The 25,866-nt window shown below is 49.3% G+C and overlaps 1 pseudogene; it reads right to left on the reverse strand.

Moving 5' to 3' along the window:
• Positions 1 to 364: 364 nt before the first annotated feature.
• The window catches only part of LOC118897800, an 80,491-nt pseudogene continuing 54,989 nt past the window's right edge, over positions 365 to 25,866 (reverse strand).

Consider the following 25,866-nt stretch of genomic DNA (forward strand, 5'->3'; position numbering starts at 1 on the left):
CCCAAAAAAAAAAATAATAAAGAAAAACACCCACATCCCTGCAGCTAACCCTGACAACTCTCTTCATTCACAGTGCTTTATACTTAACCCGTGATGGGGGAAACGAATACAAGCAGAGAGGGGCCACTGTTTCTAAATGTTTCGCAGCAATCCAGATGTTACTTCTAGTCTCTGCTCATGTTTTACAGCAGTGAATCAGGACGAGACCTAGATTTGCTAATGTGCATTTCATCACCAAAGGAGTAAAGATGTCTGGGCTTTTATGCTGCAGTGTTTCTAAGACTATGTTCATTAAATGGAAACAAAAAAGGAAGACGTCTCGGCAGAACAGGAGAAGTGATGCACACTTGATGATCAGATCGATTTAGATATTATTCGTGGCATATGGCCTAGTCCATGCTCTAGGTGTTTCTGTGGCTTGGGCTTCGTTGGTCTTCCACTGCTCCGACACATCATTTGCTAATGATCATCTGGATTGGGAGCGCTTAACAAAGGCTTGATCAACAGCAGAACTGTGCCAGATCTGCAGTGCTGGGCACCGCTCAAAATATCAAAACATATTCTTCCCAACTTGTCTACATTAGGATGACAAATTCTGGTCATGAAACATACTTTAGGGGCTGCCACTGGGTATTCATCTGGAAGGAAGAGTTCAAGTTTAAAAGTCCCCACCTCAAAGGGGGAACCCTGGGGGCCAGCAAGGACCACATGAAAATAATGGCTGTTGCTCTCACCTGTTCTGCTTTGATGCTGGGAACTGGTCCAACCAGCAAACGCTGGGTTTCCTTGATAATCCCGTGGGGCAGCCCGGCCGTCTTGTCAGATCCCAAGTTGGGCCTCTGGTCTCTTCTCCCTATAGCTCCCTCTTACATTGTTTTCACAAAATGATTAAAAGCATGGCCTCACACTCTTGGAGATCTGACGACTCTCTTCCCCTCTTCTGCATTTTGTTTCTTTAATTTTTAAAATTAAAAATAAATTTTTATTTATTTATTTTTGGCTGCGTTGGGTCTTCGTTGCTGCACGTGGGCTTTCTCTAGTTGCGGCGAGCGGGGGCTACTCTTGGTTGTGGTGTGTGGGCTTCACATTGTGGTGGCTTCTCTTGTTGCGGAGCATGGGCTCTAGGTGTGCAGGCTTCAGTAGTTGTGGCACACAGGCTCAGTAGTTGTGGCTCGTGGGCTCTAGAGCGCAGGCTCAGTAGTTGTGGCGCACGGGCTTAGTTGCTCTGCGGCATGTGGGATCTTCCTGTACCAGGTCTCAAACCCCTGTCCCTTGCATTGGCAGGCAGATTCTTAACCACTGTGCCACCAGGGAAACCCTCCCCTCTGCTTTTATCTGGACCTTTCTTTCCTTTGCTTCTACTCTCCTTATCCTGCTCAATTTGGATTCTGCTTCTATCTCTTTCTTCTCAGTCTGGATCTCTGCTTTGGAAAAGAGCTTTGATTTGTTTGTTTGTTTTAAAGATTTTTTTTTTGATGTGGACCATTTTTAAAGTCTTTATTGAACTTGTTACAATATTGCTTCTGGTTTATGTTTTTTGATTTTTTGGCCCCGAGGCACGTGGGATCTTAGCTCCCCGACCAGGGATTGAACCCACGTCCCTTGCATTGGAAGGCAAAGTCTTAACCACTGGACTGCCAGGGAAGTCCCTGATTTGCTCCATTTCATGAGTTCAAGGGCCCATACTGCTCCAGTGCTATCAGCTCTGTCATATGGACCCATTGCACTTGCCCCATTGTTGGATCCTTCAAAACCTTCCCAGTTCTCACACTGGCCCACAGCACTTTCCAGTTAGTTCACCCTAGTGACTTGGGGCTTCTTCTGTCTTAGGAGCGTTAGGAGCCCAGTTGTCACCCTACGCACCATGCAGTCCTGTAGCTACCAGTGGGTTGTTCCCACCCCCTCCTATCAGGGGAATACTGGGGAGATCTTACCACCTAATTTTGTTGCAGATGTTGTCCGTGGGTCTTTAGTTTTGCTATCTTCGTTGCTCTGTGGGACAATTTGGGAAGATTTAAAAATACCACCACCGTCTTCTAAGAATTCCAGTGTGTGTTGACTATTTTTTTGGTTTGCATAGTTCAGCTCTTAATCTTTTCTGTTGATCCCAAATAAGAACCAAGACTGATACAAAAGTATTACCATACGGGAGATGCAAAAGAAGTGGGGACATGGCTTCCAAATAAAGTGGTCACAGGCTGTGATTTCAGTTCCCCATTAAAGAGAGCAGAACATTTCGACCATAAGAAGTGATGACCTGCCCCCTCCACTCTGGTCAGCCCCTTGGGTGCAGCATTGCATTCTGCTCTGTGCACCAGAGTTTTAACAGACACTCATCTGGAAAGTGTGTTTAGGAAGGAGAGGCAGTTTGAAAGTAGGCTACAAAAGTAATTGTTGAGGGAACGACCATAACTGGTATAATTTTCTGACTGCTGCTCTATGCCAGGCACAGTCAACAAACATTATTGATATAATCTTTACGGCAAATCTATAAGTGCTATTCTTGTCATTTCCACTTGATAGACGAGGCTTCAAGACATGAAGAAAGTTGTCCAAAGTAATAGAGTCAGCAGCAAAGCACAAATCTATTTGTTTCCAAACCTGTGCTTTTAGGCATTTCAGTAAGGAAAAAATTAAGATTTTTGAAAACAATTTGGCACCATATGACTCTAAGAATGTTCCAGAAGGAAGGACAGGACTAACGTGAATTGATGATTTTTACATGCCGGTCACCGTGTAAAAGCTGTCTAACTTCATCCTCAAAAACAAAAACAAACAACCAAACAAAAAAACAATAAGAAGCATGTTTCATTACCCTAAAGGATCAGTCAGGACCCTGTCAGGAGATAGAAACCATATTTATACAACGAGAAATTCATTTAAAAAGTGTTAGCCAGGGGGACTTCCCTGGTGCTGCAGTGGTTAAGAATCCAATGCAACCAAAAAAATATAAAAATGGTTAGCCAGGTATAAAGTTGTTAATTAGGTAACTGAAAAAGTAAGAAGGAAACTAAGTTATTGCCAAGGTAGTAACTGCTGGAAGCATCTAGTACCCTGGGGCTGGCGAAGGGATGGAAGAGATTAGAATTATTAAAACTTAATAATTTTACCTAATTAATTAAATTGTAATTGGAGGAGAGGGCCTGTGGAGCTGACACTCAGATCTCTGGAGTGTAGGAGGTGCTGCTAGTCCGGGGCTGAGTCTCTGAGATGCAGCCCCAAGGGGCTGGTTCTACGAAGCCTGGGAAGCTGCAGACTGGATCCCGCTGCTGCTGTGGGAAGGAACTCCTGCCATGGGGTGAAGCAGTGTGGCTGGAGTGTTGGAAAGCAGACGGGGGAGGAGCAAGTCCTGTCCTCCTCCTCCGGCCCTGCCTCCTCCCTCCAGCGCCCCCTATGGGCTGAACCTAAAGTAGCGCCAGCTGGCGATGGAGAAATGTGGTTTCAGCAGCCCGGCCTCAGCATCACAAGGCACAGGAGAGAAGGGTGGCAGGAAACGGAGGCTCAGAAACGTGCTTCAGGGCTCAGGGCTGGTGAACCACTCCCACTCCACTCTACTACCCAGCTTTCTGCACCACTGGCTGCTTTATGGCCACTTTGTTCATTTCCTACGGCCCAGGGGCCGACCTAGCCTCCTTCTGGCACTTCTCTGCCCTTGGCAAGAGCTCTGGCCTCCATGGGACGCACAGCCTGACATGCGGCCTTGGAGCTCGGGTCCCAGGAGCCCTGGAGCGCGCTCTGTGCTCCCCCCCACGCCCCCAATCTCTGGTGACACATTCCCTGACTTGGCCTGAGCCCCTGTCCTCACAGGCCCAACTTCTCAGTGGTAACTGATGCTGGGAACGAAGAGACCAGCTCAGCCCAATCTGTCACCTGCCTCTCAGAAGCCTCAGGCACCACGGCGGGGCCAAGCCCCTGAGGCAGGTCCCCAGAAGACAGGTCTGCAGGGGGCTTCACACATGTTGGCCCATGTTCTGAGGGGCAGGACATTGGTCCCAAGAACAAGGAGACTTACTCTGGGGTGGTGGGCTCGTGGGGGAGGAGGAGCCCTGTGTCACTCACCCATCCCACGCAGGCACCCTGCAAAATATGTACTGGGGGCAGACTATGTGGCAGGCGCAGTGCTTGCTCTGAAAATACAGTGGTTACGAAGTTTCCATCACCCGCCATGATGGAACTCGTGGCCGAGTGCAGGATCCAGACCATAGCCAAGTCAGGAGAGGAGACAGGTGTGAATTTCATTCTCTCAATTCTGGTGTGCAAAAAACGTAACGTTAATTTTCTTTAATTCCTATTCATTTCTATTTTGAAACTTCATTTCACTGGGAGAGTACATTCTTGATGGATCACCATTAGTTCGGGGTTCCCTTTCTTTTTCTAGGGTTGCCTCTGGGTGCTGAAAGGCTTGTGTAGCTCCATGGACAACTTATACTGAAGGGTCCCTGAGTGCAGCCCACTGTCCGGCAGGTCCAGCCGCTGTCCTGGGGCTCGCTCAGAGCCCCTTCCTTGGGCTTGTGCTTTTTCAAGTTCTGGCCCCAAAGCAGGGCATCAGGCCCTCTCCCTGAGACCTCCCCTTCACTGGGCCTTGATGAATATCCCATAAGTAGAATCGTGCCCACAAGCAAATGAATCTCTAACTGCAAATTATATCAGAGCCATGAAGGAGAGGAGAGGGCACTTTGAGTGGAGCGAGAGCTTGTTTCAGATGTGGAGGAGCCAGAAAGTTCTCCCTGAGGGGGTGACATTTGAGCTGAGCCCTCAAGAAGTCCAGGAAAGATCTAGAAGGATCTAGTGAGCAGAGGACACAAGAGCCCGTGTGAAGGCTCTGAGGGGGGAACAGGTGCCCTGGTCTGACGGGCCCGTGGCAGCTGGTGTGAAGGGCGTGGACCAGCCGTCCTCTGAGGGAGTTCGTTGGGGGTCCATCTAAGCAGCGTCTCTCCAGCCGTCTCTGTCCTCCTGGGAGCAGGTATGTTCTCTGCAGCCACCCTGCGGCTGCCCCGTCACAGGACTGCAGGGAACTGAGAGGGCAGCTCACGGTTTACACGGAGCTTCACCCATCTGCTTCCAGACTCTGAGGTGGGGTCTCCTCCCCCGTGAAACCCTTCCTGACCACCCCCAGGGAGACACTACCCCGGGTCCTCAACCCACACCTGCGCGCCACCTGCGAGGTGGGCCCAGCTGGGCTTCTGCACCCCACCCCCTCTCACTCCGGGTCCTTCCCTCCCTGACGCCACCCTGAGGTCCCTCTTGTTCCTCTCCACTTTCACCCCACTTACGGTGATGAAACAAATAATGACGAAGGCTTTCACACTCAAGCTGAGAGGCTCCATCTGTAAGCCTTCCCAGGAACTTTTGCATTTTTATTTTATTTTTTTCTCCTTTTTAAAAACATTTTTATTGGAGTAGTGTTGATTCACAATGTTGTGTTAGTTTCAGGTGTACAGCAAAGTGAATCAGTTATACACATACCTATATCCACTCTTTTTTAGATTCTATTCCCATATAGGTCATTAGAGAGTGTTGAGTAGAGTTCCCTGTGCTATGCAGTAGGTCCTTGTTGTTTATCTATTTTTTATACAGTGGTGTGTATATGTTAATCCCAAACTCCTGACCTATCCCTCCCCCCTTTTCCCCTTTGTAAACCATAAGTCTGTTTTCTATATCTGTGACTCTATTTCTATTTTGTAAATAAGTTCATTTGTATCATATTTTAGATTCTGCACATACGTGATGTCATATGGTATTTGTCTTTCTCTTTCTGACTTACTTCACTTTGTATGATAATCTCTAGGTCCATCCATGTTGCTGCAAATGGCATGATTTCATTCTTTTTTATGGCTGAGTAATATTCCATTGTATATATGTACCACATCTTCTTTATCCATTATTCTGTCAATGGACATTTAGGTTGCTTCCGTGTCCTGGCTATTGTGAATACTACTGTTATGAACACTGGGGTGCATGTATCTTTTCGAATCATGTTTTTCTGCAGATGTATGCTCAGGAGTGGGATTGCAGGATCAGATGGTAGCTCTATTTTTAGTTTTTTAAGGAAACTCCATAGTGTTCTAAAGTAGGTATCTTATTTTATCCATTTTACAGGTAAGGGAATTGGGATTCAGAGAGGTTAAAGGATCCATCCATCTCAACACAGTGAGGATGGTGTCAGACCCCAAACCCTTATCCCCACTGCCACACCCTGTGGCCTTGTGTCCCATTGCCCCAGAGGCTCCAGGTCTGGGAAGGGTGTGGCAGCAGGGCTCTATGAATGGTTTTCAATCTATGAATTTTCATTCTATGAATGATTTTCAGGGCCTGGGTTCAATCCATCCTCGGCCGTTGACCTCCTGGACCAGGGGTCGGGAATTTCCACAGGAAGTGTCCAAGTATCAAGTGTGATGCACCCTGACAGCTCCCCAGGTGTTCAGTGACAGTCTGGTGGACCCAAGCAAGGGGAGGATAGCCCCTTAGCCAAGGCACCCGAACCACCAGGAAGTGGAAAGGGCTCAAGTGTGTGGTTTTCCCGATGCATGAACGGGCAGGGCTAGGGGAGCAGCTGAACAATCCAGGGGTGGTGGGGGGCTAGGTAGCAGCTGGGCAGAGTCTTCCTGACCCTCAGGGGAGAGATGGCAGCTCTCCCTCCTTCTCACCCACCTCTTACTTCTGACCCCACCGTGGAGGGTAAAGCTAGGAGTGGCTAATCCCCGTCTCAGTTCCCAGCACTCCCATTGCACACAGGACTAAAGAACACTGGGCTGCAGACCCCAGGGCACAACCCCTCTCAGGTCTGGAGTCTTGGAGATTCCAATCTTGTTACATAGGGGAAACCGCCATTGAGAACATCAACGAGAGGGGTGTGGCCAAGACGGCGGAGCAGGAAGATCCTTAGATCACCTCCTTCCATGGGCACACCAAAATTACAACTATTTACAGAGCAATATTGATGAGAAAGTCCTGAAGACTAGCAGAAAAGATCTTCTACAACTAAAATATATAAAGAAGAAACCATGATGAGATGGGTAGGAGGGGCAGAAACACAGCATAGTCAAGACCCATATCCCCGGGGTGGGCAACTGGGAGAATAATTCCAATTCCAGAGGTTCTCCCCAAGGAGGAAGGGGTCTGAGTTCCACACTAGGTTCCCCAGCTATGGGGTCCTGTACTGGGAAGAAGAGACCCGAGAATGTTTGGCTCTGAAGGCCAGCACTCAGAGGCCAATGGGAAACACAGTCTCCACTCCTAAAGGGCGCACACAAAATCTCACGCTCCAGGACCCTGGGCAGAAGCAAGTAATTTGAAAGGAGCCTGGGTCAGACCCACCTGCTGGTCTTGGAGAAGCTCCCATTGGACAGCTCACTGCCACTGCCCAGCATTATGAGAGAGTACCGTACTGCATACTGCCAGCCTGGGAAAAGATCAAAACTCAAAATTCCAAGTATGGTTTCTACCGAATGCGTATCACTTTTGTACTATCCTCAAGTCAAAAGACCGTAAGTTGAACCATGGTCAGTTGGGGACCAGCTGGAGTCTAACATTAGTGTAATTGAAATTTTCAAAGGAGAGAAAGAGAATGAAAGATATATTTGAAGAAACAATGGCCAGAGATTTTTCGAGTTGGACATGACTATAAACTCACAAAACCAAGAATATCAATGAACCCCAGCACAAGAAACATGAATAAAACCACACCACGGCAGATTATAATCAAATTGATCACAACCACTAGTAAAGAGAAAATGTAAAAAGCAGCCAGGGAAAGAAGTTATGCTACATATGAAAATGAATCAGACATTGCAATAAATTTCTCTTCAGAAAAAAATGCAAAGGGTAGAGCAAAATATTTAAAATTTTGTGAAGAAACAGTAGCAACAACAACAATAATTTAGAAGTCTATACCCTGCAAAAAGTCTTTTTAAATTAAAGTGAAATACAGGATTTTTTCAGACATACAAAACCTGCAAGATCTGCATTTCCAACCCCATGCAGACTCCCAAAACATAAAAGAAAATACAGAGAAAATAAAATTCTGGAGAAAAGAATTATGTAAAACGTGTGGTTCCAACTTCTTTTTTTTTTAATTTAATTTTTATTTTATATTATAGTTGATTTACAATGTTGTGTTAGTTTCAGGTGTACAGCAAAGTGGTTCAGTTATACATATACATATATCCATTCGTTTTCAGATTCTTTTCCCATATAGGTTCTTACAGGATATTGAGTAGAGTTCCCTGTGCTATATGTGGTTCCAACTTCTTGATTTTTAGAAATGAAATAATGACCCTGTAAGATTCCGTGAGCCCCTCTAGGACTTTCAGGTCCAGGCTTGGGGTCACTGCACGTTGCCACCTGAGACATCTGGGATGAAGCGGGGAGATTCTGGGGGGACCAGGCAGGAGAACGGGTGAGGGATCCAGGTGGGGGGCATGCTGGGGCCTTAGCAGGTTCTTAGGGAGGTATTACTGGCCCTAATTTGGAGTCAGGTCTGCAGACCCAACCCTATTCGGGATTCTGTGTGGAAGGAGGTTTTTTGCTATTTTAAACCCCAGCTTCTTTCCAAGAGGGATGGGTGGGGTTAAAGGAAAGTCTCTTGCTGGGCTGAGACCAGAGCAGGGGCTCAAAGTGGGGTGAGAGAGAAACTCAGGGGAGCTGACACTCCTCCTGAGAGATGAAGAAAAACTAGGATTTCCGGGAGATGGGAGAGTCTGGGAGGAAAGAGGCTGGGATGAGAGGGGCCGGTGGCCTGGGATGAAGGGGCAGGGGAATACTCCATGTGGAGAAGGGGCTGGGAGGCTCTTAAGAACAGGACGAAGCCTGGTTCATCCCTCCTCTGTACTTACAGAATCTTTAGTACAAGGAGCCGAAAGGGAGGGAGAGAAAGAGAGAGAGAGAGAGAAGGAGGGAGGGAGGGAGCTGTCTCCCATCTGGTTTGCTGTGGGCTGAGCCTGAACTCGGGGTAATCCTTCAGGAAATTCGCAGAAACCTTGGAGGATGCCCTGAAAGCCACAGAGCAGAGAACAGGGGTTATGAGGCTATTAGTCAGAGTGTCCTCAGTTGCTGCTCAAGAGAGAAGTGCCCATGTTTCTTTTCGACTAAAATGTGAGGGTTTTTCTTTTTGTTTGTTTGCTTGTTTTGGTGATTCTGTACAGACATGACCCTGGCCCAACCGTTCAAGGGTAAGAAGGCAAAAGGTCCTGTTCTGGGGTAAGTGCAATGGGCTAATGGCCCCGGGGCGCACCGTCGGGCACTGGGGGTGGGAATGTTGTGGCCTCGCCCTCCGCCTGGTCCTGAAGCATTGCCCAGGCCACATTTCTGGCCTCACCCTGGGCCTGAGCCTCTGCAGCTTTGATGACAGCGTCACCCCTGGCTCTAGACCTGGCTGGGGACGCAACCCTCCTCGCAGGGACCATTCCGGGTCGGCAGAGGCCCCCTGGAGCCCCGCCCCTCCCCGTGCCGCCCTCGGAGAACAGGCTGCCTGGAAAGGGTGTTTGTTCCTACCCAGAATAGCGTGTTCAAGGCTCATTTGCCCTCAACTCACCTGGCCATAGATTGACAGCTCCGATGCCGCGGGGCCTGGCTGGACCAAACTGGCCCCGGCCAGGCGGACCCGCCCGCTGGCTGGTCCCACCCCTCCCTCTGGGAGGTCTTTTTCCGGAGGGAAAAGACCTTTTCTGTCTCTCTGCAGCCTTTTCTTTGCCGATCCCTCTCTTTCTCTGCTCCCTGCCCCTCCCTTCTGTCCACCACCAAACCAGCTTTATTTGAACAACAAAGGGCAATACTTCTTTGAGAAAACCAGCTACTTTATTCACAAATGAGAGTCTCAGAATTAGCCCTCAAACCCTGTCTTTGGAAAAAATGATGGGCGGACCCAGCCAGCTGGGGAGGGGCTCTGGGGAGGGGGCAGTGCTAAAAGTGGATTTGGAGGGAAAATGTTAATAAGGGTTTTCAGTTTCTGTCTTTGACCTTGCCCATACGCCTCCTGCAATAATAAGAATAAATACATAAATAATAATAATGGTTAATCTTAAGGTCACAATTTACTCTCTGTCAGGCGCTGTGCTAGCTATTTCACGTATAATATTGTGTCTCATCACCAGGACAGTCCTACAAAATTGGTCTCATTGCCCCTTTTAGTGGTTGAGGAAACAGAGGCTCAGAGAGGTCACTCAGCCCTACATGGCAGCACAGCACCCATCAGACCCCTGCGCAGACGTGTCCTCTGCACCAGGATGGCTGTGTGTGCGGATTGTTTTTGCTTTAGGAGTTGAGGGACGTGGGGAAAGGGCCGGTGCCACCTTGTCATTTGCCACGGGAGGGCGACATGGGGGGGTGTGGAGCCCTGCCTGTGGTTACTCAGCTGGTCAGCAGGGATGAAGCTCAAGCATCTGACGTCCGGGAGAAGTGGGCTCAGGACCATGCTTGCGGCTCTTTCCCTGGGGTGTCGCCCCGACAAGCCCCTGCCCCTCTCTGAGCCCCACTTTCCCCATCTGAAAGTGGGGACCCTAGAATCCCCTTATGGGGCTCTGTAGAGCGGTCTGGCTGGGGACACTGTGAAGAAGGGCTTTCTTTTTCAAACTTGAATTTCATCATATAATTGACTTCTGCCTGAGAGCCCATCCTGTGATTCTTGAGGAATTAAGCAAAACGATGCTTAAAAAAAAAAAAAAAAAAAGCAGCCCTATAGATGTGGCTGTAATGAAGCTGGGTTCACAGGGTATGTCTCTCCCCAACCCCACGACAGAGGGATTGTCTCTTGATTTACAAGTGTTTTCCTTCATCTTTTATTGTCTTGTAATATTGTTTTGAAGAAACAGAAGAGTTTGTACTATAATTTCCTACAACCCGCTCCTTCGATTTCATCCCCTTGGTGTTGTTTGACATCTTCCTCTGTCTCCTTTACTTGCTTTAAATTGGTAGTGAGAGCTAGCGGCTTGATTAGAATAGGCTTGGTTCGGATTTTGGCCAAACCTACTTCCTGGTTATTCTGGGTAGCTTTCTTTTTGTCATGTTGGCAACTGTTGATGATCATTGCCTGGATCCATTAATTCATTGGATTGCCCTCAGAGAGCCTGACTTAGCAGGTCTAGGCTAGGGCCCAGGAATTTGCATTTGATCCCCCCCAATGGATTCTGATGCAGATGGTCCACGGACCACAGTTTGGGAAACAGCTCTAAAGAATTCTGAGTGGTCGGGGCAGGACCCAAGGCAGTGCTTTTTGGGGGCATGTGTTTAAATAAAGGGACGGCTACAGGCAATGGCGAATAGCAAGGGGGCAGGGCGGTGGGTCGGTTTGTCCAAGCAGGGAGGACTGCTTTATCACTGAACTCGCTGGGGATTTCTGGCATGTGGTGGTAACACACAGGCCACCTGGTGTGTCTCTGCACCTGCCAAGGGACTCTCTCAGGGAGATGGACAGTAGAACGGGGGGCAGTGGGTAGAAGAAACAAATGCCAGGCTGACTTATCTTTCATAACCAGGTAACTGGGAGCCACGGCTGGTTCTTGAGCAAAATAGGAGATGGTGTCGCAACGTCAACGTTTTCTCCTGGGTCTCTCCTTCCGCTTCCTGTTTTCGTGGACCAAGAGAACAGAAGTGGTCCAGGTTTCCTTGTTCCAAAGGGGCTTTCTAGAACCTTGCCTTGGACTCTAAAACCACTTACACTTTGTTCCTTGTCTCTTTGGTCTTTAAAAAAAATCCTTCTGTTGCTTTCCTGGCATAGCCAAGTTGGGGCTGTTAATTAACTTGAGAATCCTTGTAAAAAAAGATTAAGAAACGGCAAAGCGAGCGGGTAGCTGCACTCCATTCCCAGAGGGAAAGAAAACATGTTTATGGAGAGGAGAGAGGACAAAGGATGGGGCTGCCTTTCTGTTCCACTTGGCTTTTATTAGGGGAGCAAGAGGGCCGGGGGTGGGGTCCCCTGGTCAGGGGGGCTCGATCTACATCTTTTTGGCTGATGGGACTGCTGGACTGTCCAGGCGACAGCCCCATGCCATGCAGTCCCAGCTCTGGCGTCACTACCTCTATGAGCCTGTGTTGCCATCTGTAAAAGGGAGAAAATGCTGTTTTAGAAGGTCGGAGGGGAGAACATAAATGGCTTAATAGCATATTTGGCTAACTGTAGGTGCCTAATAAAGGCTCAAGTAGTGAGAGCCAAGGGCTGCTGTGAGGCTGGAGAGCTGAAGACAGAGTGGCTGACGTGGGTCTGTTTCCTGGTGGGGCTTCTAAGCTAGTCTGACGATTGGCGTAGCAGTTTTAAGACGCGATTCAATTGCGTGTTTGTTCAGGGCAAGGGCTGCATTGTATGAACATTTACACCCACTGGGGCTGTGAGAACACCTTGCTGGTACCTCTGGGAATAGTTACTCTGAGATCCGTCAGGCAAGGCACTGCCCCACGTCCGGGCTCCCTGGGCAAAGGCTGAGTCCTATTCACTTCTGGGTCCCCGGCACCTCCCAGGGGCACATGGCAGGTGCTCAATGAAATCACCTGCATTTCTCATGGAAGCACTTGTTTGCTTCAAAGATTACATTGCTTTAATTTTTTAACGCTTCTTTACTTCATTTTTTCCCCCCAGAACATCAAAGTAATATTTTTGGTTTAATAACCTAGAAAATACAGAGAAGTTTGAAGAAATTACACATAATCCCGCATAAAGTTATTTTCTAAGGTAATGCCTGCTTTTTTGTTAATATACAGTATAAATATCTATATCTATTTATCTATCATCTATCTATCTATTATCTATTATCTATCTTTCATCTGTCTATTATCTATCTATGATCTATTATCTATCTATATCTATCATCTATCAGTCTTTCATCTATCTATCATCTATCTTCTATCTATCATCTATCTCTCATCTATCTATCTATCTAGCTATCAATCATTTATTATCTATCATCTGTCTATTATCTATCTATTATCTATCATATATTTATCTATCTATCTATATCTATCTATCATCTATCTATTAGCTATCAATCTATCTATCTATCATCTATCTATTATCTGTCAATCTATCTATCTATCTATCTATCTATCTTATGATGCCTAATGCCTGGTGTTTATTGAGCCCTCCCTCTGCCAGGCACTGTGCTTAGCCATCTCAGCCGTTCTCCTGTTTGAAGACAGGTAAGCTGGCTCTGGGGGTAGACCTTACCCCCACCCTGTCCTGCCTTGGTGATAGGGGTCGGGGGAGGATAAGGCATTAGGTGAAGGGGCCAGACCAGCAGATATTCTGGAGGCATTGAGAGAAGGGTGAGGTCCCCTGAACTAGAAGAGTCAGGGAAGGCTTCCTGGAGGAGGTGAGATTGAGCCTGACCTGGAAGGATGGAAAGGGCTTCCTTCTGCTTGAGTGAAAGCCCGGGAGCCATTCCCAGCACAGGTGCCATGTGACCGTGGTCTGGAGGTGCAGGCGTGAGCTTCTGATTTTTTGGAATTCTAGTCTTATCACAGTTCCCCTCAGAGCAATCCTGGGGGGCAGGAGGGTAGGACTAGTTAAAGCCTGGATGCTGGAATCAGACAGGCCTGGCTGGAATCCTGGCCATGTCCTAGGGCCGCAGGAAGATCACGTAGCATCCTCGTGGGTACCTCGGGCAAACAACGGTGCCTGCTTCACAAGGACGGCGTGAGAATCAGTGACAGCCTGGTGCCCTGACTCGGATGCAGCCTGGCACAGGGTCCGTGTGCAATAAATACCGTGGGTACTAGTGGTATTTCCACAGGCCAGGGAGGAGACGGAGCTCACAGAGCCACTGGGCCCCTGCTCCCCAGCGCCCACCTTGCATGGAGACCCTGAGGCTCACACAGGGAGGATGGCCGAGCCCAGATGGAGCTGGTCTCGGGGGTAATGGGCTCAGGAGGGGAGCAGCCTTGGGTGAGGCTGTCAGGGGCAGTGGTTACCGCAGCCCTCTCTGCACGGCCCGGTGCACTTGCCTCCTTGCCTCGAGCTCACTGAAAATCCAGCCTCCCTTTGGGGTCAGGAGGCGTCTTAAGATCTTGGCCGTGGTCTGGGGTAGACGACTGCCCATTCACTCTCTTCCCAACTGCATGGTTGATCACACCCTCTGCTCTTTCCCTTGCAAAGGAGCTGGGGGCCCCTCTGCACCCCAAAGTGTGGCGGGGTCCTGCAACTCCGCTCTCCTCTCCTCAGTGTCGTGTGCCTCCTTTCCTGCCTTGCTGGCCACCTTGGGAGAGGGTGCACTTAGCCCAGCCCTGAGGGATCAGCCAAGGTCACCCCGACTCCCAGCCCCCTCCTCCCTCTGACTCATCGCAAGCTTATTGCACTTTCCTTCCTGAGCTTGGGGAAGCGCGGAGGGCGCGTCCTGGGCCCAGCGACGGATGACCACACACAGGGGGCCCCGCCTTCCACTAGCCCCTCTGGCTCGCTGTCTGGCAGTTTCAGCTGCTCCCGTGACCTTCACAGCTGCACGACCCTTAGCCCCTGCAGGACATGCTGGTCATTGTCTTCTTTTATCACTGCTTTGCATCCCAACCCCATTCCTTCACCAGTGCTTTTCAGGCCAGAACTGAGTGCCTATCACCAAAAACGCCCTTGGCTGTTGGAGCAGAAACACGCGCAGCCTTATACGCCTGTTTCAGAGGTATTTGGACCCGTATTTTTCGTCTCACCTACTTCTCTCTCCCCACCATCGTGTCCCATTCCTACGTTTGCTGAGGGCATCTGCGTGTTGCTCTGCCCCGGACTCAGCCACCCTCTTCCTAAGGACGGAGCGGCTTCTGCGGGGTGGCCGGGGCTAGGCAAGGCTTGGGGAGTCGGACCTTACTGTGAGGTTCTGTCCTCCGGCGCTCACACTCAGGTCGACGAGACAAGACCTCTGTCTTCAGAGACACTTCCCACTGACCTTTAAAAACTACTTTTCATTTTGAAATAATCATAGACTCACAGGAAGTTGCAAAAAGAGTGCAGAGACATCTGTGTACCCTTCACCCAGTTTCCCCCAATGGCATCGTCTTACGTAACATGTTCTCAAAACCAGGAAATCGACATCGGTGCAACTTTACCGATCTATTCAGTTTGCCTCATTTTTACATATCATGTGTGCATGCGCACGTGTGACTGTGTGTATCTATACATTTTAATCACAAGTATAGGTTCATGTAACCATCAAGCTCCAGAGCCAGTCCATCACTCTAGAGTCACACACCAGCTGTGTCCCCTCCTCGCCCTCTGCAACCCTGGCAATGCTTAATCTGCTCTCCTTCACCGTAATCTTGCCATTTTAAAAATTTTATATAAACAGAATCATACAGTACATAACTTTTTTTTTTTGGCCGTACCCTACAGCATACAGCATCTTAGCTCCCTAACCAGGGATCGAACCCACACCCCCTGCAGTGGAAGTGCGGGGTCTTAACTGCTGGACCGCCAGGGAAGTCTCAGTACATACCTCTTGATTTTTTTTTACCTAACATAAATAGATATATGTGTGTATATATATAAAGTAAAACATTTAAATAGAACTGAAGGCCATACTTAGTTCCCTTCTCATCCCAGGCCTCAGGTCCTCCCTCCACATGCAAACTTTGTTAACAATTTCTTGTGTTTCCTTTTAAACTTTTTTATGCACATATAAGCACACAACTCCTTTTTTTCAAAATTGCAGAATACCCCCAATTCTCATCCCTTAAACTGTGTTTAGGTACAACTGAGAATGGTTAAAGTGATGAACTGGGTCCTCCTGTCTGGCGTCAAACCCCTAGACGTCTACTGCTTCTTACCTCCAACCGACCTCCCCCTGCACCCTCACCAGCCCCCTCCCATCCTAGTGCAAGCTGACCATCTCCTGCTGGGGGCATCGCATCTAATCCTGCTTCTCCTGCGGCCCTCTGTGGCAGTGCTTCTCAGCCAGGCGCTTTGCCCAGCAGGGGACACAGGGTAAGGTCTGAAGACATTTTTGGTCAGGAGGAAGGGGTGTTACTGGCATCTAGTGGGTAGATACCTGGGATGCTTTGAAATATTGTACAATGCACTGCACCGTACCCCCCACCATTTAGAACCCCAGCACAAAGACTCATCAAGCCTGAGATGTCATTTAGAGTTTTTTTGGCCATGCCATGCAGCTTGTGGGATCTTAGTTCTCCGGGATGAAACCCGGGCCACCACGGTGAAAGTGCCAAGTCCTAACCACTGGACCGCCAGGGAATTCCCCTTACCCGAGGTGTCATAGTGCAGAGGTTGAGACACTCTGGTAGTGTCTAGTGCAGCTGCCAGAGGGTCACTCCTACGCTCAAAACCCTTCAGTGTCTTCCCAGCTCTCTTGGCATCAAATCCATGACTTACAAATGACCTATAAGGTCCATTAACACCTCTGACCTCACCTCTCCCACTTCTCCGCTCCAGCTTCACTCTCCGGTCTGCCGACTCTCAAACACACCAAGCACACCCCAAACTCTGTGCTTGCCCAGGGGGTCATGTGCTACGCTTCACCGCTGCATCCATGGCCCTGCTTTACTGTCATCCTCTAGGGAAAGCCTTCCCGGACCACCTGTCTAAGACACCCCTTCCCGGCCGCTCCTCCCCTTGCCCTCGAGACATCTGTCTCCATCTGACATTTATTTGATTGATTTTTTTCATGGACTCATTCTCCCCGTTACAACGTAACCCCTGTGTGTTTTGTTCGCTAATGTATCCACACTCCTAGACGAGTACCTGGAACATAGTGGGCTCTCAATAAATACCTGTTAATAGGTGAATCTTGGCCGAACACCTCACGTGTGCCCGTGGCCCACCCTGAGCCGCGCACACAGACCGGCTCTGAGGGATGTGCTGGGAAGTTATCAGTCCTGCGGTCCCCAAACCTATGCCACCACCCTCCCCCCCGACACACCTGGGGCTTGCTCTGTTGTCACCTGCTCCTTAAAGCATTTGCTTGCAGGTATAGCAACTCCAAACTGTTTTTGCTGGTGACGTTTCAGATGACTGCTGTATTTATTTATTTATTTATTTATATTAATTAATTTATCTATTTTTGGCTGTGTTGGGTCTTCGTTTCTGTGCAAGGGCTTTCTCTAGTTGCGGCAAGTGGGGGCCACTCCTCATCGCGGTGCGCGGGCCTCTCACTATCGCGGCCTCTCTTGTTGCGGAGCACAAGCTCCAGACGCGCAGGCTCAGTAGCTGTGGCTCACGGGCCTAGTTGCTCCGCGGCACGTGGGATCTTCCCAGACCAGGGCTCAAACCCATGTCCCCTGCATTAGCAGGCAGACTCTCAACCACTGCGCCACCAGGGAAGCCCATGACTGCTGTATTTAGTTTCAGACCTGGAGCTCCCTCTGTGTTCGATCCTTCATTTTGCCGCCCGGGCCTGACATCGGGGGGCCCTCCTCTCTGGGGTGGAGGAATGATGAATGTGCTGTGCTTGTGTTGGTCCCCTGTTGCCGCTAAAGAAAATATTTAAAGGAGCTGTCCCCTCCCTCGGGCTTAGGAATGCTGCTTTTAGGGCACAGAACAAGCCTGTCCTAGCGTCCAGACAGCCAAGGACAGACACACGGATGGGCAGTCCCTGCTCACCAATCACAGAGGACAGCTGGGTGACCAGGAGGTCCCAGGTTCCCCATCTGGGGCTCTAGTGGGGTGGTCGGCCCATCTCCTGGACCGGGTCTGAATGGGCAGGTCAGATGCAGCCTGGGGGTACGGGTGGGGTCGGGTGGGAGCTCTCCCTGAGGCTGGGGCCTGCTCTGCAGACCTGGGCATCTTCTGCTGGCCTCGGCAATGGCTGCTGCCACTTACTGAGGCCCGGGGGGGGGGCACAGCCAGAGCCCACAGCCAGCGAGTGATCTTCATGCCTCCGACCTTCTGTTCCCTTGACCTGTGGAATTGAAACAATACAGTATCTGACTCACAAGGTCCCTGGGGTATTTGTTGTTGTTGTTGTTGTTTTAATTAATTTTTATTGGAGTATGGTTGCTTTACAGTGTTGTGTTAGCCTCCATTCCCTGGGGTATTTGAATGAGACGATACGTTTTAATTTTTTAAATTGAGACAGAATTCACATATAGTAAAAGTTGCTCTTTTTTGTGTGCGGTTTCATAAGCTTTATGTAACCATCACCACCTCAGTCGAGATATAGAGTATTTTCATCACCCTCAAAAAGTTTCCTTGTGCCCCTCTGCAGTCAAACCTTTCCCCCACCCCAGACCCAAACAACCCATCTGATTTCTGACCCTGTCATTTTGCTTTTTCCAGAATGTCATATAAATAGGTACGTCATCCAATAGGTAGCCTTTTGAGTCTGGTTTCTTTCACCTTTCTAGCAAAATGCACTGCAGATTCACCCTGGTGTCTGCATCCTTTTCATTGCTGAATAGTATTCCGTCATGTGGCTATGTCACAGTTTATCATCCACCTATTGAAGGACTTTGGTTGTTTCCAGAACTTGGTGACTATAAGTAGAGCTGCCGTAAACATTCCTGTGTAGGTTTTGGGGTGAATATAGTTTTCATTTCTCTAGAGTAAAATGCCCAGGATTCTGATTACTGGGTCATATGGCAAATGTATATCTGACTTAAGAAACTGACCAACTGATTTCCATGGTGGCCGTACCACTTTGCATTCCCACCAGTAACGTTTAAGAGTCCCAGTTTCTCGGCATCTTTGCCAGCACCTGGTTTCGTCTCGTTTTTGCTTTTTAACTTTAGCCATTCTAATAGGTGTGTACCGTGAAGTTGTTTTTTATCTGCCAATCATCAGTTCCCAGTTTTTGCAGGCAGTATTGAAATGTGGGTGGGAAACAGGGCGCTAGAATCAAACCAGCTGGGTTCGAATCCTAACTTGATTATTTACTAACTGTTTAATTTTTCAGCTTTCTTATAGAAAAAAAAATGGAATTCAAATGGGGTTGCCGAAGGACTTAAGTGTTACAATGTAAGACAATGGCTTACCTTTCTCAATATGAAGCCACTGTCATCACTAGAATATAACATTCCTGATCTCTAGTGCCCCAACAAGCATCAAGGTGGGTGTTCTCATGCCCATTTTATAGATGAAGACATTGAGGCCCAGTTAAAAGACCACATTTCCCCGTCTCCCTAGCAGGCAGATATAGACATGAGTAAGTTCTGGCCAATTAAGATATAAGCTCAAGCGTCACGTGGGACTTCCGTAAAGTCTTCCTAAACAGGAATGAGGCATATCTTTTTCTCTTCCTCCTTCTGTCTGGGATGCAGGCTTGTCAGCTGTACCTCTAGCAGCCTTTTAGGACCACCAAGTGATCTTGGAATTATAAACCAAGGGCTGAGGACAAAACAGAGGTGCCTGGGGCCCTGATGGCATCATGAAACCATCCTATTAACCCTGGACTGCCCATCCTTAGATTTCTTTTCTGAGAAAAATAGACTTCTGTTTCGTCCGAGCCAACAACAGAAACACAAAATTTAGTGGCTTACAACAACAAGAATTGATTCTCCTGGCCACGGTTCTGCAATCAGCTGAGGCTCGGCTGACTTAGCTGAGCTTGGCTGTAGCTCTACCCCGAGCTGTAGGCTGGCTGGACTTGGCTCTAAGCTGAGGGTTGAATTTAGGTCTTTTCCTCATGTGTCCCATCATTCTGGGACCAGCAGTGACCCAATTTCACAAACACATTGAAAGCCTCTGCTTGCACGCTAACATGCACTAAAGCCTCCCCTGTACGCTCACATGCCATTGGCCAAAGCACTTGGCCAAATCCAACATCAGTGGGGTGGGGAAATATATCTTTTGCGTAATGGGAGCCACATGCCAAGGAGGATGGCTACAGGGGGATGTGAAAAAATTGGGAACAGTGTTACCATACACTACAGCTACCCTGGGGAATTACCATCGTCTCTGCCATTTTCCAAGATGGCGGCAACATGATGTTGAATATGGGATAGAGCTCATGAATAATGTATGTGCAAAGCTTTTGTAACGGAAAATATTGGAGCTTCTTCATCCAAAAAGCAAAATACCACTTTCCCATCCAGCCAGAAAGCTAAGGCAGAAGCAAGAAGATTTGACTTCAGATTTCTGGCCAGAGAGGGAGTTGATGAACTTCTCAAGCATAAGGCTCGTGTGCTATTTTTTTTTTTTTTTTTTTGCATACCTTCCCCAATACCGGGCACAATTCCTGGCACAGAGTCAGGGTCAGACAAACTTCCACACATTCATTCATGAATATGTCTGAGTCAGTCTGTTATCACCAAAGACTCAGTAAGACTGTCGTGAAGTTGATATAGAACAGGGTTTCTTTTTTTTATTGAAGTATAGTTAATTTACAATGTTGTGTTAGTTTCTAGTGTACAGCACAGTGATTCAGTTATGTATATATATGTACAGTTATGTATATATGTACAGTATATATGTATGTTCAGTTATGTATATACACATATATATATTCTTTTTCAAATCCTTTTCCCTTATAGGTTATTACAAGATACTGAATATAGTTCCCTGGGCTATACAGTAGGTCCTTGTTGTTTATCTATTTTATATACAGTAGTGAGTATATGTTAATCCCAAACTCCTAATTTATTTCTCCCCACCCCCCAACAGGGTTTCTTAACTGCTGTATTATTGACATTTAGGGCCAGATCCTTCTTTGTTGTGGGAACTGCCCTGTGCATTGGAGGATGTTTAACAACATCTCTGGCCTCTACTGGCTAGATGCCAGGAGTACCCCTCCCCAGTTGTGACAACCAAACTGTCTGCAGACTTTGTCAAATCACCCTTGATGTAGAGAGAAGAGCTTACATTGTCCATCCTCTCAATTCTCAGAAGAATGTTCAAAGTGCAGAAATTTAATTTAAAATGATAGAGGGAATTCCCTGGCAGTCCAGTGGTTAAGAATCTGCATTTTCACTGCCGAAGGCGCAGGTTCAACCCCTAGTTGGGGAACTAAGATCCCGCAAGCTGCGCGGAGTGGCCAAAAAAAAAGATAAAAATGACAAATTGTATCAAAACAGTTGAATTGCATCCATATATTTGCAGCTAAGTAACTTGGAAGTTAATTTTGCAAGTTTGGAGATATTTTATGCAATTTCTCACAACTTTAGAGCCAATGGCCAGTACAGGGAAATTTACTGTACTGCAGGCATCTCTGTGATGGTCACCAGGATTTTAGTCTGGTAAAGGCATAGGATTTTCAATGGGTGGACAAAATTCCATTCTTTCACTTGACAAATATCTGTTGAGGGTCGGCTCCCAGCACTGTTCTTGGCACCGGGAATACAGCAGAAAATGAGACGCATCTCTTCCCTTGTGGAGCTCACATCCTAGCATGAGAGAAAGCAATAAGCATATAAGCACATAAATATTTAGCATAAACATTTTAGTTACAGGTGCTGGGAAGAAAATGAACAGAAAACGACTTGAGTAGGCAGCCATTTCAGGCGGCAAATGCTAGAAGGTGGCATTTGAACAGCGACCGAGGATGTGAAGAAATGAATGTGTGGAGGTTTGGGAGAAGGACGGTCCAGACAGAAGAAAAACAGTGGTTTCTTTCCATGGCACAACATTACACAGGATCCAGACTTATCTTCTCACCCCTTCCTTCTTCTTCTCCTTTCTTCTAAAAAATCAACTGAGATTATTCGAGTCAAGAGACCCCTATCAGACTCCTTTGCCCAGAAACTTCTGTCAAGCAGGCGTGTCTGGCCAAGTTCCCCCCCACCACCTCTCCACCTCGGGCCTCAGTTTCCCCATATGTCCAATGGGAGGGTTGATTCAGACGCTCGGGGGCTTTTTTGGGCAGAGGGAAGAGAGGCGTTATGTTGCCCGACCTGGGTGTGAATCCTGGCTCCGATATTCTCCAACAAAATAGTTGTGGAAAAGTGTGTCTGCCTCTCTGACCCTCAGTTTCTTCAAAACAACACTCTTGGGAAGGGATGAAATGCCCCGAGTCCAGCCTGGTGCATCTGAAGCCAGAGCCCCGTCCCTGCACCACGCAGACCCCCGGGGCTCCAGACTGGGACCAGGAAAGGGCTCTGTGCAGAGCCAAGGGGCCCGGTCAGAGCATCCATCTGACGTTATGATGACCTTGATCGCGGCTTTCTGGGTTCTTCAGAAGGCTCCTCAAGCTTTTGCGAGTCCTTGGGTCCAAAAGGCTTCACTATGGACCTCATGTCAGGAGATGAAGGCACATCCGGGCTTCCTGCTCCTGGGGGCGTGTCCTCGACAGTCCTGGAAAGTCAAACACAACTACGTGATCGCTGGAATATCCTCGTGATAGGAAATGTGTCCTGTCCATTTGGGCTTCCCACGTGTTTGGGTTTTGGGAAGGGAGGCATTTTCTGAATGGAAATCAAGACCAACTCAGATGGCCAGGTCTGGCTATTGACAGTAACCAAGGTCCTGCTGGAGGAGAAATTGGTGGGAAGGTGTGGGGAGCAGGTGAAAGCAGGAGAAAAAGGAGCCAACAGGGATGGGGGAGGGAGAGGGACCACACGCCCTGGGCAGCAGGTGTTCAGGACCGCTGGAAGTCCCCACACCCATCAGAACCTCGCCCTCAGAACCCAGGCTTAGTTGGGGGCAGTGTCCCCTTCCCAGACTCCCTGGCAGAGAGCAGTGGCTATGTGACCTAGGTCTGGCCAGTGACGTGTAGGGGTACTTACCTCGTAGGGAGCCGGATGCCACACCGGAGGAGGAACAGCCGTCTTAGGGGCAGGAGGGAGGAGGCCACGAGCTAAGGATGGCAGAGGAAAAGCCCGAGTGTACCTCCCCGTGGTGCGTGGGATCACTGTGCTGGCCCTGATCGCCCATCCCTGGGCTTGATACTCGAGAAAAAGTAAAGCCCACTCAGTTAAGCCCCCCGTTGGGTTCCTGCTGTACCCAGCGAGACTCAGTGCTAACAGACTACATGTGCCATCCGAATGTTCCAGATCCTGGGCTGGGCACTCTGCCGCGTTACTTCACTCGGTCCTCACAGCCCTCCTGCAAGGGTTGTGTCTGAGCCCCGTTTGACAGATGAGGAAACTGAGGCTTGGAGAGGTTTCCCCCGCCTCGAAATCCTACAGGTAGTAAGTGCTAGAGTTGGGGTTTGAACTCGAGAGCCACCTGATTCCAAATGCTGCACGCTCTACCCCACGCTGTCACTCGAACCGTGAATAGTACTCAGGGTTGCAGAACTGACTGTGGGTCTGAATCCTGGCTGTTCACTTGCTAGTCCTGGGACCTGGTGAAGTTTTTCGGTGCATCTGAGCCTCAGTTCCTCCTCTGGAACTGGGGGGTCATAGCAGGACCTACTGCACAGTGTCATAGTGAAAGGGGCACTGGCTACATGGTGATCCCCTGACTTCCTCTGGCTCTGTGGCAGTTCTGCTGGGCTAAATGCATTTTAAAGTGCCCGGCGATCCTCCCCAGCTGTTGCATCAGCTCCTCCTCCGAGGTATTGCATCCTCTCTTCCCAGGTGAGGAAACTGAGGCTTGGAGAGGGTGAGGACCACTCTGAACCTCAGTCTCTTCATCTATAAAATGGAGGTGAGAGTACTAGCTGCTTTATTTGTTATTATTGGATTAAATGAGATAAGATACAGGCAGAACTCAGACAGTGTCTAACACATAGTAGGCACTCAATTCATGGAGCAGGTGCTATAACTTGTTATTATTATTACAAAACTCCGTACTGGCCATGCCAATCATCTACTTCATCACTGCAGGGGATTCCAAGGGTGGATATGCAGCCCAATTCAGGCTGAGGCAGGCCTCCACCCTACAGTGAGCCTCTGTGTGGCTTTGCTGAGACCGAGCTCGCGATGGTGAAGGCTGGCTGGAGGCCAGGCCAGCATCAAGCCCATCACAGCTCTGCCCGACCCATGGGGACCAGCTGTGACTCTCCACCCCAGACCTTTAGTTCTGGGAGGCTGACGTCTCTCCATTCTCATAAAGACCTTCCTCACAGATGTTTGGGACAGATAAAGAACCGGCTCTGTTCAGGCCCCACTGCCGGGGGGGGGGGGGGGGGTACTCCTGATTTATGGAGAAATTCCACTGTCTGGGGTGTGACCTTGCCTCGTTCCCTGCAGGCACCTGCTGAATACGCCAGTGGCAGGGCCCCTGGCTGTCAGGTCACCTTTCAGCAGGGCAGTTGGGGAGGAAGCCAAGATACACACAGACACACACACACACACACACACACACACGCGTGCACACACACACTCACACACACTCACTCACATTCACTGTGAGCCATGCTGTGGGTTCCAGCTCTCAGCACGGTGCTCGGCACACGATAAGGCTTTAAGGCCATGTTTTCTGTGTGGATGGACGGACAGATGGACAGATTTACACAAGACCGACCAGCTGAGTGTGTGTTCTGCAAAGCATGTGTTCAGCCTCTGTCTATTGAGCACCTACTGCGTGCGGGCTGTGCTCTAGGCACCACCCGTGCAGTGCAGAGCAAGACTACACAGCCCCTGCTCTCAAAGGGCCACCCGTCCAGGTGATAGGTAAACGAGCAGAGGGAGAATGGCGGCTCTGGCACCCCCGTTTCCCAGGGGAAGCCCGCACTCCTCCATGGCTGATGGTGGTATCTTCTCGTTCTGGTCCCCAACGCAGGGCTGGGACTCGGATGAGACAAGGGAGGCCGACCCTGCCCTTGCCAGCTGGGAGTGGGCGCCTCCCTCAGCGTTGTCCCCAGGCCCCTGGCTTGCCCCACACCCCGGACCCAGATGCTCCTGCAGCCTTGGGAGAAGACACTGGACCTCATCCAGGGTTCTCACTGATCCAGGGCTGCGAGGAGACGCGGTCGCTGCCCCAGAAGTTTCCACTTGAGCGTCAGACAGAACAGGTCCATCCAGGCCGTGAGAGGCAAGTGGGGGACAATGCGCACGGCCCTGAAATCGACAGGTTGATGGCGTGCCGGGGCTGGACCAGACCGGCGTGCAATGTCCTCACACCCATTTCATGGTGATGACAGCTCCCCAGTCCTGAGATGAAGAAACAGGTGCCAAGAGGGCAAGTGACTTGCCCGGGTGCCTACAACAGGGGAGAGCCAGGGTTCGAACCCTCTCGTCTGCTGTTTGCAAAATGTGAAGCCAAGCACGAGAGATACAGGCATGGCGAACGACCAGAGGGTCCAGGCCGACTCTCGGAGGACGGGGCGCTGGGGTGAAGCCTTGGAAATGGGTTTATCTGAATCAGAGGTGTGGAGGGGCAGGCACCACACAAGGATCCCAGGCTCCTGCAGGGACAGCCGTCGCCGTACGTGTGCTATGAGATGAGGCCCAGCGGGGGCATCTCCTTGCGTGAGGCCACAGAGCACTGCAACGGCAGAGCCAGGGCTAGAAACAGTATGCTTACCCAGGAATCGCAACAAACTAAACAAAAACCAAAACATAGAAAAAGACCCAAAGCAGTATTTTAGTCTACCAGGTACTGCAGTTAAAAAAAGAAAGAATCAGCCACCCCAGTCATGTGGTCTTGTAGGCAAAACAAGTGGCCCTGGATGTCACCCTCGCCTTTCAACCCGGTCCCAGCTGTTCCCGCCCCCCCCTCCCTGCACCCGAGACCCAGGGGAACAAACGCTGGGGGAAAAAACCCTAGGCCTCGACTTTCCTGAGGCTGAAAGTCGAGTTGCCAAAACAAACTTCTTTTGTCTTTCCTCGTTTTTGTTTCCATGTTTAAATAATAATAAGCTGAAAATGAAGTCATTGTGCTCAGGTGTGGGCCTGTCAACATCGCCTGCTGAGTCCTGAGTGTGTCTGGTGAGGCAGCTGTCTGGCCGGGCCTTGTGGCCCATCTCGCTGGGGTCCCACCCCCAGATCAGCACCCTCCCACTCTGGCACTGCCACGATTTTCCCTCCTGCGTCTCATCGAAACTTCTCCACCCAGCGTCTCACTCGGGTCCATTTCTCTGCTAAGAGTACGTGACATTTCTCTAATGATTAATGATGTTGAGCATT

The sequence above is a fragment of the Balaenoptera musculus genome, chromosome 7 (assembly GCF_009873245.2).
Source record: "Balaenoptera musculus isolate JJ_BM4_2016_0621 chromosome 7, mBalMus1.pri.v3, whole genome shotgun sequence".
NCBI lineage: Eukaryota > Metazoa > Chordata > Mammalia > Artiodactyla > Balaenopteridae > Balaenoptera > Balaenoptera musculus.